The 9,650-nt window shown below is 46.9% G+C and overlaps 1 protein-coding gene across 3 annotated transcripts in view; it reads left to right on the top strand.

Annotated features, from left to right (window-relative positions):
• The first annotated feature begins 714 nt into the window (after positions 1 to 714).
• The window catches only part of SV2B (synaptic vesicle glycoprotein 2B), a 188,345-nt gene continuing 179,409 nt past the window's right edge, over positions 715 to 9,650 (top strand). Inside the window, exon 1 of one of the 3 annotated variants that reach the window (XM_044230517.1) lies at positions 715 to 953. The gene's annotated coding sequence lies outside the window, so the exon portion shown is untranslated. Of the gene's footprint in view, positions 954 to 6,189; positions 6,417 to 8,223; positions 8,248 to 9,650 lie in introns of those variants that run through there. The other 2 variants (XM_044230519.1, XM_044230522.1) reach the window with 2 other exon arrangements.

Here is a 9,650-nt window from a genome sequence, read left to right as displayed (position 1 = left end):
GGAGTTGGGAGCGGCGGGGGCGCGCTGCGTGCTGCGCCTGGGCCGCCCGCGGCGGCGGCGTGGGCGCCGTGATGCAGGTGTGACAGCCGCGGACTCCTGCCTCCGCCGGGATCGCCCCAGCGCCGCGGTGGCCGGAGTTGCGGGCCGGGCCGCCAGCGCCGACGCTGCTCCGCCCGCACCCGCCCCCGCACCCGCCTCCGCCCCCGCCCGCGGATTTCCCACCCAGGTAGGCGACGCCGTGGCTCGCTCCCGAGCGTGCGGAGCCGGCCCGGCGCGGACTCCGCGCGCTTCAGGGGCCTCCCCAGCTCGCCTGCGGGGCCGACACGGACAGCTGCTCCCCCTGAACGTTGTTTATGGTAAATGGCTCCAAAGACAGGGGAGAGTCTCGGAAAGCCGGCGCAGAGAAGCAGGGACCTGCCGGCCGCCCGCGGCTGCGCGCTTCTTTGAAGGTGGCATCCCCAAGGGCTGTTTTTAAACCCGGTTCCAACTGTTAGCGCCGCATAGTTCCGCAACTTCGGCTACTGACATTTCTTAAGTCCGTTTCCCTAAGCTTCCTAGCCCAGCTTTTAGTTTCAATTCCGTCCCTAGGAGACGGGTTTTGCTGGTGGCGGTTTGTTGCCGAAGAGCCGATGAAAACATGCTTACACCTGGCGGCTCTGGGCTGGGGCTCGTGAGTGTGTATTTCTGCATGTGGAGGGCGCCCTCCGTGGGCGTGGGAGCCGGTTTTTAGGGACGCAGAGAGGATTTGTTTAGAGATGGATTTTAGCGCAAGGGAAAGAACGTGATTCGTTCTGCGGGGATGGGGGAGCAAACGCGTGTGGCCAGGGAGGAGCGAGGCACAGCCGTTCCTTCCGCAGACGGGTGTTCCTATCTCTGCCGTCCCGGGTTTGGCAGGGCTGGGGAAACGCGACCCTTGAACAGCGATCGCAGATGCAAACTAGGTCCTTTTCAAGGTAACTTAATGTCCTTGTCTTGGGCTCTGCTAAGAGCTGCTGGGTGGGGTGGGGTGCCGGGGGTGGGTGGGTGGGAGGAGTCCCTGCTTGTTTTCTTAAAGCCTGTTTGGGAGGCAAATGTGGGTAGCTTTGAGGTTCCAGCAGGCAGGTGAGGGGCGAAAGGTGTGTGTAGCGGGGAGAGGTGAGCATTGGCGCCAGCTCAGCCGCTGATCTGGACACTGGACCGCTTCTATGTTTCTGCATCCTGCCCTTTCCAGAAGAGGTGGCCTGTCCTGCTTGCTCTAGGCAATGCAGCAGATTTAGTACAGGCTCATTCTGCATCTTTCCTGAGTCAGCAAATACTCACCCAGCACCTACAATGTGTCAGAGGCTGGATTAGTCCTTGGAGATGCAGAGATGAGGAAAACAAAGTCTAGGTTCACCAGAAGCTCCCACCTGGTGGGGGGAGAAACACCTGTAATAATCAAGTGTGATGAGTTCAGTCACGCAGGTGTGAGGAACCGGAGTGGTGGGAGTCCTGAGGAGGAAGGAATTAATTGTGCCAGGAGATTATTTTTTAAATGAAGCCCTCACAGATGAGTTATGACATTGATTTTGGTAGGGACTAGGTCACTCTCTTGGTCTCTTGGTCTGTGAGTGACCCACATTGCTGTTCAACCCCATCAGCATCCCAGATACTGGATGGGCAGAGGTCTCCCAGTCACGACTGGGCTGGCTTTTGCAGTGCATGGCCAGACCCCAGTAGACACACACAGAGGAATGTGTCCAACGCAGGTCAGGCTTTTTTTTTTTTTCTTTTTAGAAAAATTGATTGTTTTCCTAAATTCTAGGACCAAGAAGGTTTTGAAGCAGTACTTCAAAAAGGCAGGGGTTCTGGAAAATTCTCAGGGATTTTTCAGAGGAGATGAACTTCTGCCCTCTTTCCCCTTGGATCCCTGACCTGTCTGTACTTGTCCTGGCCCAGTTCAAAGGGAAAGCTCTGACCTTGATTCCGTCTCAGTGTAAAGGGAAGCCGTTACTACCAACCCGCTGTCTGGGAGATGAAAATCCAACCTAATGGATGTTTCTTCCTGCACAAAAACTGTGGTGGGGGATGAAATATAATCGAGCCCTTGCCATCATGATGTTGGTAATCTAAACCACATGCGTTTGGTAATCTAAACCATGATTAAGGTGTTTGAAAAGCAGGCTGGCGCCTTGTGAGAAGCCCAGGCTTTGATGGGCAAACAAAACTAGGTGAGTGTCTTGGGCAAGTTAGAGCTTCTCTTTGAGCTTTGCTTTCCTGATCTGTAACATGGAGATGACAACAGCATTGTTATAAGAATTCTGTCGTAGATGCTTACAAAATATTTGTTCATTGGTGAGTGATTTTTGGGCATAAATTGTGTGGCACAAAGCCTGTGCTCAAGAAATTACAGTTCAGGGGCGCCTGGGTGGCTCAGTGGGTTAAAGCCTCTGCCTTCAGCTCAGGTCATGATCCCGGGGTCCTGGGATCGAGCCCCACATCGGGCTCTCTGCTCGGCAGGGAGCCTGCTTCCTCCTCTCTCTCTCTCTGCCTGCTTCTCTGCCTACTTGTGATCTCTATCTGTCAAATAAATTAAAAAAAAAAAAAGAAATTACAGTTTATCCACTGTGTGTCAGTGACTGCTTCATGTGTGGGGAATGCAGAATTGAACTAAAGGAAACCCCTATCCTCAAGGAGCTTAATGTGTGCATGTGTGTGTTTGTGTGTGTGTGTGTGTAAACCAACAAATAACTAAGTAATTAGAGAGTGAATCAGCCAATGATACATTATAATGGAGAGAAATAAAGCAGGATAAGAGGAAGGAGTGCTGCCAGAGAATGCGGTGAGGATTGTTATTTTTTTATGCAGCCTGGTCAGGGAAGGCTTTGCTGATAAGTGACATTTGATCAGAGCCCTTGTGGAAGTGAGGGAGTGAGCCAGCCAGATGCTGAGAATGAGCACTTTGGGCAGAGTCACAGCACCTGCAAAATCCCTGGAAGAGGAGAGAGGTGCGTTCATAAGGAAAATCAGAAAGGAGGCTAAGGAGGCTGTGGATTAGAGAGGGAGGGGGTCAGCAGTAGGACTTGAGGTAGAATGGGTGACGTGGCAAGGTCACTGGGGTATTGCCTCTTACGATTTCTATGTGTCACTAAGATTTATGTCCTGAGCTCTTGTTTCAGGAATTGGCTGAAATGCTACACTCTATGCTTAGAAGAAGGTTGGATAGCAGATGGAGGTTCCTGTGGTCACTCGGAGCACAAGTCAGTGCAGTAAGCTGAAGCACAAATCTTTGCAAGGCGTTGAGAGGCACAGGAATTAGGGAAGCAGTGCAAGACAGTGTGCAGAAATCTTTCATGCAGATCAAGTATTTGTGTTCCTTTTGAACCTGAACATTATGTTTGTTTCCTTTCCCCCACCATGAAAGAAAGCACCACCTTTAGTGAATATTCCTGCAGGCATTGTTCTTGCTAGTTATTGTTTTCTCTGCAAATGTTAAGAGTTTCTATGGTAGTGGAAAGGTGTTGGAGTTCATTGGAAATATCCTGACCTCCAGCGTCTCATGGAATGCATTTACCGGGTGTCATATGATCAATCTGTTTGAGGGTTCCATCTTGCATGGTTAGGAGGAAGACCACAGTGTGACGCTCTGTCCTTTTGAGACTTTGTTCCCCTACAGATTTGAGATCTCCATCCCACAACCAGCTGAGGAGCAGTAGAGCTCCTGCAATGTGTTCTATGGACAGAAATGGGGCTGGGGTGTCTGAGAACCTTGTCAAAGTTTGTGAGATAGGATGTCATGTGGCTGGGTCACCACCAGGGTGACTGGAAGGATTTCCCTCAAGAGGCCTCAGAAGTGACACTTACCTTGGTGAATTTCTCTCATCCAAGGTCTGGCTTTTAGTTTTGGTGCCTTGCAAACCTGATCTGTCTCGCTGCCACATCTCTGTGACCTTGCTCACCTGCATGCCACTCTACTGACTTGTAATCAGTAATGGCTGAGACACCATGGGACATGGTGAATAGGTCTTCCTGCAGACTCCCCTTCATGAGGTCTAAGTCGTAAGGAGGAAGTTTTCCAATGAGCATGTACTCAGAGCTGAGCAGCTTAGATGATTATACTAGGGACTGACCACACACATTAGGGTTGATATTGGCAATGGGACTCCAGAAGAAACCTCCCAGAAAGCAACCATTTATTGTTTTCTCATATGTCTGTGGGTTGGCCTGGAAGTCTGCAGATCTGGGTTATGCTTGGTTGATTTCAGTGGGGCTTACTCATGTGATTTTGGTTTGCTGATGGAGTGGCCAAGGACTGACTGCTGTAGGATGGCCTCAGCTGGGATGACTGGGCTCTGCTCCATGGAGTCTCTTATCCCCCAACAGGTGAGTCTAGCATGCTCACATGGTAGTGGCAGGAGTCCGGGCAAGAGTGGAAACCTGCATAACCTCGTGTGGCCTAAACTTATAGCAGGCACACTATCATTTCATCCTTGTCTATTGATAGGATGTCGTAAGGCCAGTACAAAGTGAGGGAGCAGGGAATAGACTCCACTTCTTGATGAGAGGCGCTACATAGGCACATTGCAAAGAGTGTCGATGTAGGGAAGGAAGAATTAGGGATATTTTTGCAATCAATCTACTTTAGATACCTTAATATTTAAAGTACCCTGGCTAAGGCTCCTTTTCTCCTGGACTCTTTTGAATGGTCAGTGCCTGCTACTGGCCCCTTTCCTCTTTCTTTTTTTCCATGTTTCCATGGCTGAACTTTGGGCATATATACCTTTAGATAATCATTCATTCACCAGATGTTTTTTGAGTATCTCTGTGGGTCAGGTATGTTATAGGCAGAGGATACAGCAATAAAATACAATGTCTATCTTCATAAAACATTAATTCTAGTTGGGGGAGATAAATAATATGGAAATAAATAAATAAACATGTAATGACAGAACATCAAATGGGGAAGGGGGATTGGGAGCACCTGGTTGAGTGGGAGTGGAAAACAGGGTTGAGTGGGTGGTGGCATTTTATAGAAAATGGTCAGGGTGACATGAAGGAAGTAAAAGAGTGAGCTAGATGGATATCTGGGTAAAGATTTTTTTAGGCAGGGGAAACAACAATCTCGAAGACCCTGAGGTGACAGAGTACTTGTATGTTCTGGGAACAGCAAGGAGACTCATGGAGAAGGAACTGAGAGAGGGTCAACATGGTAGAAGTTGAGATCAGGGAACTAGCAGGCAGTTAGGCAATTCATAGTCTTGTAGGGCTTTGTATGGATTTTGACTTTTACTCTAAGCAAGATGAGAAGTTATTGGAGAATTTTGACCACTAGATGCCAGGATCTGATATATGTATTACAATGATCATTTGAGATTTAGACTTTGTAATCAACTTAGAAGGTTAAGAACTAAAACATGGAGAGCAACCAGGAGACTACTGTGGTTCTCGGGTGAGAGGTGATGGTGGTTTAGACCAAGGTGGCTAGTGATGATGGTGAGAAGTCAAATTTTGGATATATTTGATGATGGAGAAGACAGGACTTGCTGATTGGTAAATTAAGGTATGAGAGAGAGAAAGGAGTCAAGGATGACTCCACATATTTTGATTTGAGCAACTGGAAGAAGAAGCCCTCTTCTGAGATAGAGAAGGAAGAGTCATGGGGTTCAACTGGATGTCTAATGAGAGATGTTAAGTAGATAGTTATATATGTGAGTCTAGAGTTGAAGGAAGGGTTTTTAGGAGACACAAATTTGAGGGTCATTAGCATGTTATTTATTTGTCCCTTCAGTAAGCCAATTCACTGCTCTATCACCAGTGTCTAGAATGTTGCCTGGCACGTAGTACGTGCTCAATGAATATTTATTGAATGAATGAATGAAACTGTTTATTCATTGGTGGTGACTGTATGTCATTGCTTCAGTGGATCTTGAAGTGTAACTCCCTGCAGTTATTCCCTTTCTTTCCAAGGTCTTGTGGGAGCCTTATTGTGGATTTCATGGACTAAAAACAGACTTTAAATACAAAGTCTCCAATTGCTTATTTCTTACAGAAAGCAATGTGTGGTGACAAGTAAGAAAGAGAAAGGAGTGGAAGCCAAAAAATAGCTCATACTTTCAAAAAAAGGGAGACAAGATCTTCCAGAGAGAGGTGGCTGAAATTCAGGGGTGTGATGTTCTTTGGTTATTATTATACTGCTCTTAATTTAAGATTAAGCAGGAGCAGGGAAGAATCTTGAAAAAGGGAGAGATTTATTTAAATCAATTTTGTGCCAAGTGAAAGAGTGTTACCAGCTCGCTTGAAAAATCCCACATCTACAGCATCTTGCATAATGCGTTCCTGTTTATAAAAGGAGAGACATAGGCAATGGTTTTATTGGAAGGGGGGGTTAGAATGACTTCAGTCTCAAATTCTAGGCACTATCCATTTCCTCCCCATGGCGTGGCTGGATATGTATAAGGGTGAGTTTTGCTGGCAATGATATTGAGAGGGAGGGAATGAGAAAAGTAGGTACTGCAGCTGAAAGTGGTTTCCTCTGTGTGTGTGTTTGAGTATGTATGGGAAAGAGGGAGAGAAAGAGTGTGTCAATAGTTGGGGGGGGTGAATTGAAGCCTAGAAGGAAGTAAGAGAAAGATAGTAAGTTGGCCTCCATTTTTCTGTGTGGGTAGTAAGCCTGACCACGTGGGGCATGGGATGGAGCAGTGACATTTGGAATCAGACAGAACTTGGTTTTGAACTCAAGACTCATTACTATCTGTGTAAACTTGAGCAAGTTATTTAATTTCTCTGAGCCTTGTCTTCCTTAGGTGTAAGATGATGATGATAACGATACTGGTGATGTTGATAATGGTGATGGTGGTGATGATGGTGATGGTGATGATGGTAATGGTGGTGTTGTTGATAGTGATGGTGGTGGTGGTGTTGGTGATGATGATAGTGATGGCGGTGTTCGTGATGATAGTGATGGCAATGATAGTAATGACATCCAAATGCTCAGCTGTTCCTTTCATGGTTCTGGACTTGGAAATATGTTGGTCAAAATGTTGATTAAGTGATCGCAATATCTTTATGTTCCTAAAGGACTTAAAGATTCTGGGTGAAGAGGGAATTGAGAACCTGTCATTTAATGTTTCTAGTGCTATTGAGAAAATGATTTGCATGGGGCTCATGATATTCAAAATATGACAACTGGATAATAATCAGCCTTATGGGCTAGAGATTTTCAAGTACCTCAGTGGGAAGCCAACTGTCTATTCTCTGCAGTAAGCCAACCCCACTGGCTCAGCTCAGTAATATCCCATTGTTTGTTGGAATTCCATGATAAAAATTTCTGAGTCCCTTGGATTATGAAATGCTGAAACTGTCCTCTCAGATGTCTCTGGGCATCGGTTCCACAAAATCTGCCTCGTGGTGTCTTCTACTGGAAAAATCTGTTGTTATCTCTGTTCCAGGCGCATAGAAGCCATGCACTAGGTATTTATTAGATATGAGAGTGAGTAAATACTATTGAGGTTGTTCCACTGGCTGAAGTTTTTCCTGGTGATTCTTCACTGGCCTGGGCAAGAAATGAGAGCATAACTGACGTGATGAGCTAAGGCTTCAGTACCTAGTAGGTACTCAGCAGCTACCCCCAACTTCTCTGCCTTTGCTGCCTTTCTGGCCTCTTCTAGCTCAAAGATCATATACTCAACTTTCCCCTTGAGGAGTTAGGTCCTATAGGCTGCATCCTTTCTCCTACTTACATTTTACAGCTGAGAAACCTGAGGCCCAGCAAAAAGAAATCACAGAGAAAGGTACCCTTGGAGACGTAGAGGAACAACCTCATTTCCTTCTTGTCCAGCTCTGCATTGATGCAAGAGAAGGTAATATTTGCCAGACCTCTGGAGCCTTCTCCATCACAGATATTGGAGTCTGGAAGCTGGCTGTTTCAGGTGAGGGTGCAGTGCCATGCCCTGGTTCCATGCCTACTGCAAATGCCACATGAATTGGTAGGCGCTCTGGGCCCCCAAAACTCACCTAAGCAGGGATAGGTGTGAGTTTTCAAGGTCTTCCCATGACCTTGAACCTGCACATGAATCCCTGTTCTTGGATAAATGTGCCATCATTATACCCAAGTGTGTAGGTTTTGTTTTAATGACTATTTCACAGGCATTTTCCTTTTCAGGTCCAGAGCAAGTCCAAGTCAGTGAAAGGACTTCCTTGAACCTCAGGGTCTTAGTGCTACCAAGCTGAAGGGATCTCAAAACGCAGGAATCTCAACTTCTTGGGATACGTTCTTTGCTCATTGTAGAGGTAGGAGTGGAAGTCCTCCTCCTGGGCCAAGGGGTGTGCTTGGTCTAGAGAAGAAAATGACTTACTTATCTATGGTCCTGCAGTAAGTTAATGATGGCAAGAGGGTCAGAGCCCAGTCAGGTTTGCAGTAACAGAAGTTTATCTGAGGGACCTGGAGAGAACAGAACAGTGGGACCTGGGTTCCCTTCATGATTATGCTTTGAAGTCCTCTGAAATATCACAACTAGTTTGCCCAGGCAGGTGGGAACCTGGTTAGATCCCTCCATGTTGCCTCTGAAAAATCCCCTGGGATTTCCCTTGCCAGCCTCCAAAGGCCAGACCCAATTAGGGCTGCTCTTACTCTGCATGTAACCCCTGCTCTCTTGCCATGCCTAGAATCTGACTGTGGCCTCGGATCTGATCTAGGGGCGGCATATGGCACAGAGAGAGGGGAGTGGAGCTCAGCTGGCTCGAGGGAGGTTCTGAGGGGGGTAAATGGCCTTGTGGAGCAGCCTCCTTTGAGCAGAGTGCTGGACCCAGGAATGGGGCTGGAGAGCTCATGGCAAGGGGAGGCGCTCCTGACCTTGGCCCTGGAGAGCTCAGGGGACTTAGTTCCACTCCTACTCCTATGATGAGGAATGAACACATTCCACCCATGCTTACTTGAATGTCCATGAGTTAAATGCAGCCACTTGTTTTTTTTTAAGCAAAGCATAAAAATGAATCTTATTTATTTATTTTTATTTCTTTTCAGTGTTCCAGAATTCATTGTTTATGCACCACACCCAGTGCTCCATGCAATACATGCCCTCCATAGTACCCACCACCAGACTCACCCAACACCCACCTCCCTCCCCTCCAAAACCCTCAGTTTGTTTCTCAGAGTCCACAGTCTCTCATGGTTCGTCTACCCCTCCAATTTCCTGCAACTCACTTCTCCTCTCCATCTCCCCATAAGGAAAGGAAAGCTGTTGGAAAGTAATGTAAAGGTGTAGTTTTTTAAAAAATTATTTTTATTAACATATAATATATTATTTGCCCCAGGGGTACAGGTCTGTGAATCATCAGGCTTACACATTTCATAGCACTCACTGTAGCCCATACCCTCCCCAATGTCCATAACCCAGCCACCCTATCCCTACTCCCCTACCCCCCAGCAACCCTCAGTTTGTTGTGGGAGATTAAGAGTCTCTTATGGTTTGTCTCCCTCCCAATCTCATCTTGTTTCATTTTTTCCTTTCCTATGCCCCACAACCCCCCATTCTGCCTCTCATCTTCCTCATATCAGGGAGATCATATGATAATTGTCTTTCTCTGATTGACTTATTTCGCTCAGCATAATACCCTCTAGTTCCATCCACGTTGTTGCAATTGGCAAGATTTCATTTCTTTTGATGGCTGCACAGTATTTCATTGTCTATATA

The sequence above is a fragment of the Neovison vison genome, chromosome 13, assembly GCF_020171115.1.
Source record: "Neovison vison isolate M4711 chromosome 13, ASM_NN_V1, whole genome shotgun sequence".
Taxonomy (NCBI): domain Eukaryota; kingdom Metazoa; phylum Chordata; class Mammalia; order Carnivora; family Mustelidae; genus Neogale; species Neogale vison.
The sequence above is the reverse complement of the archived record's forward strand: the minus strand, read 5'-3'. Positions and strand labels throughout refer to the sequence as shown.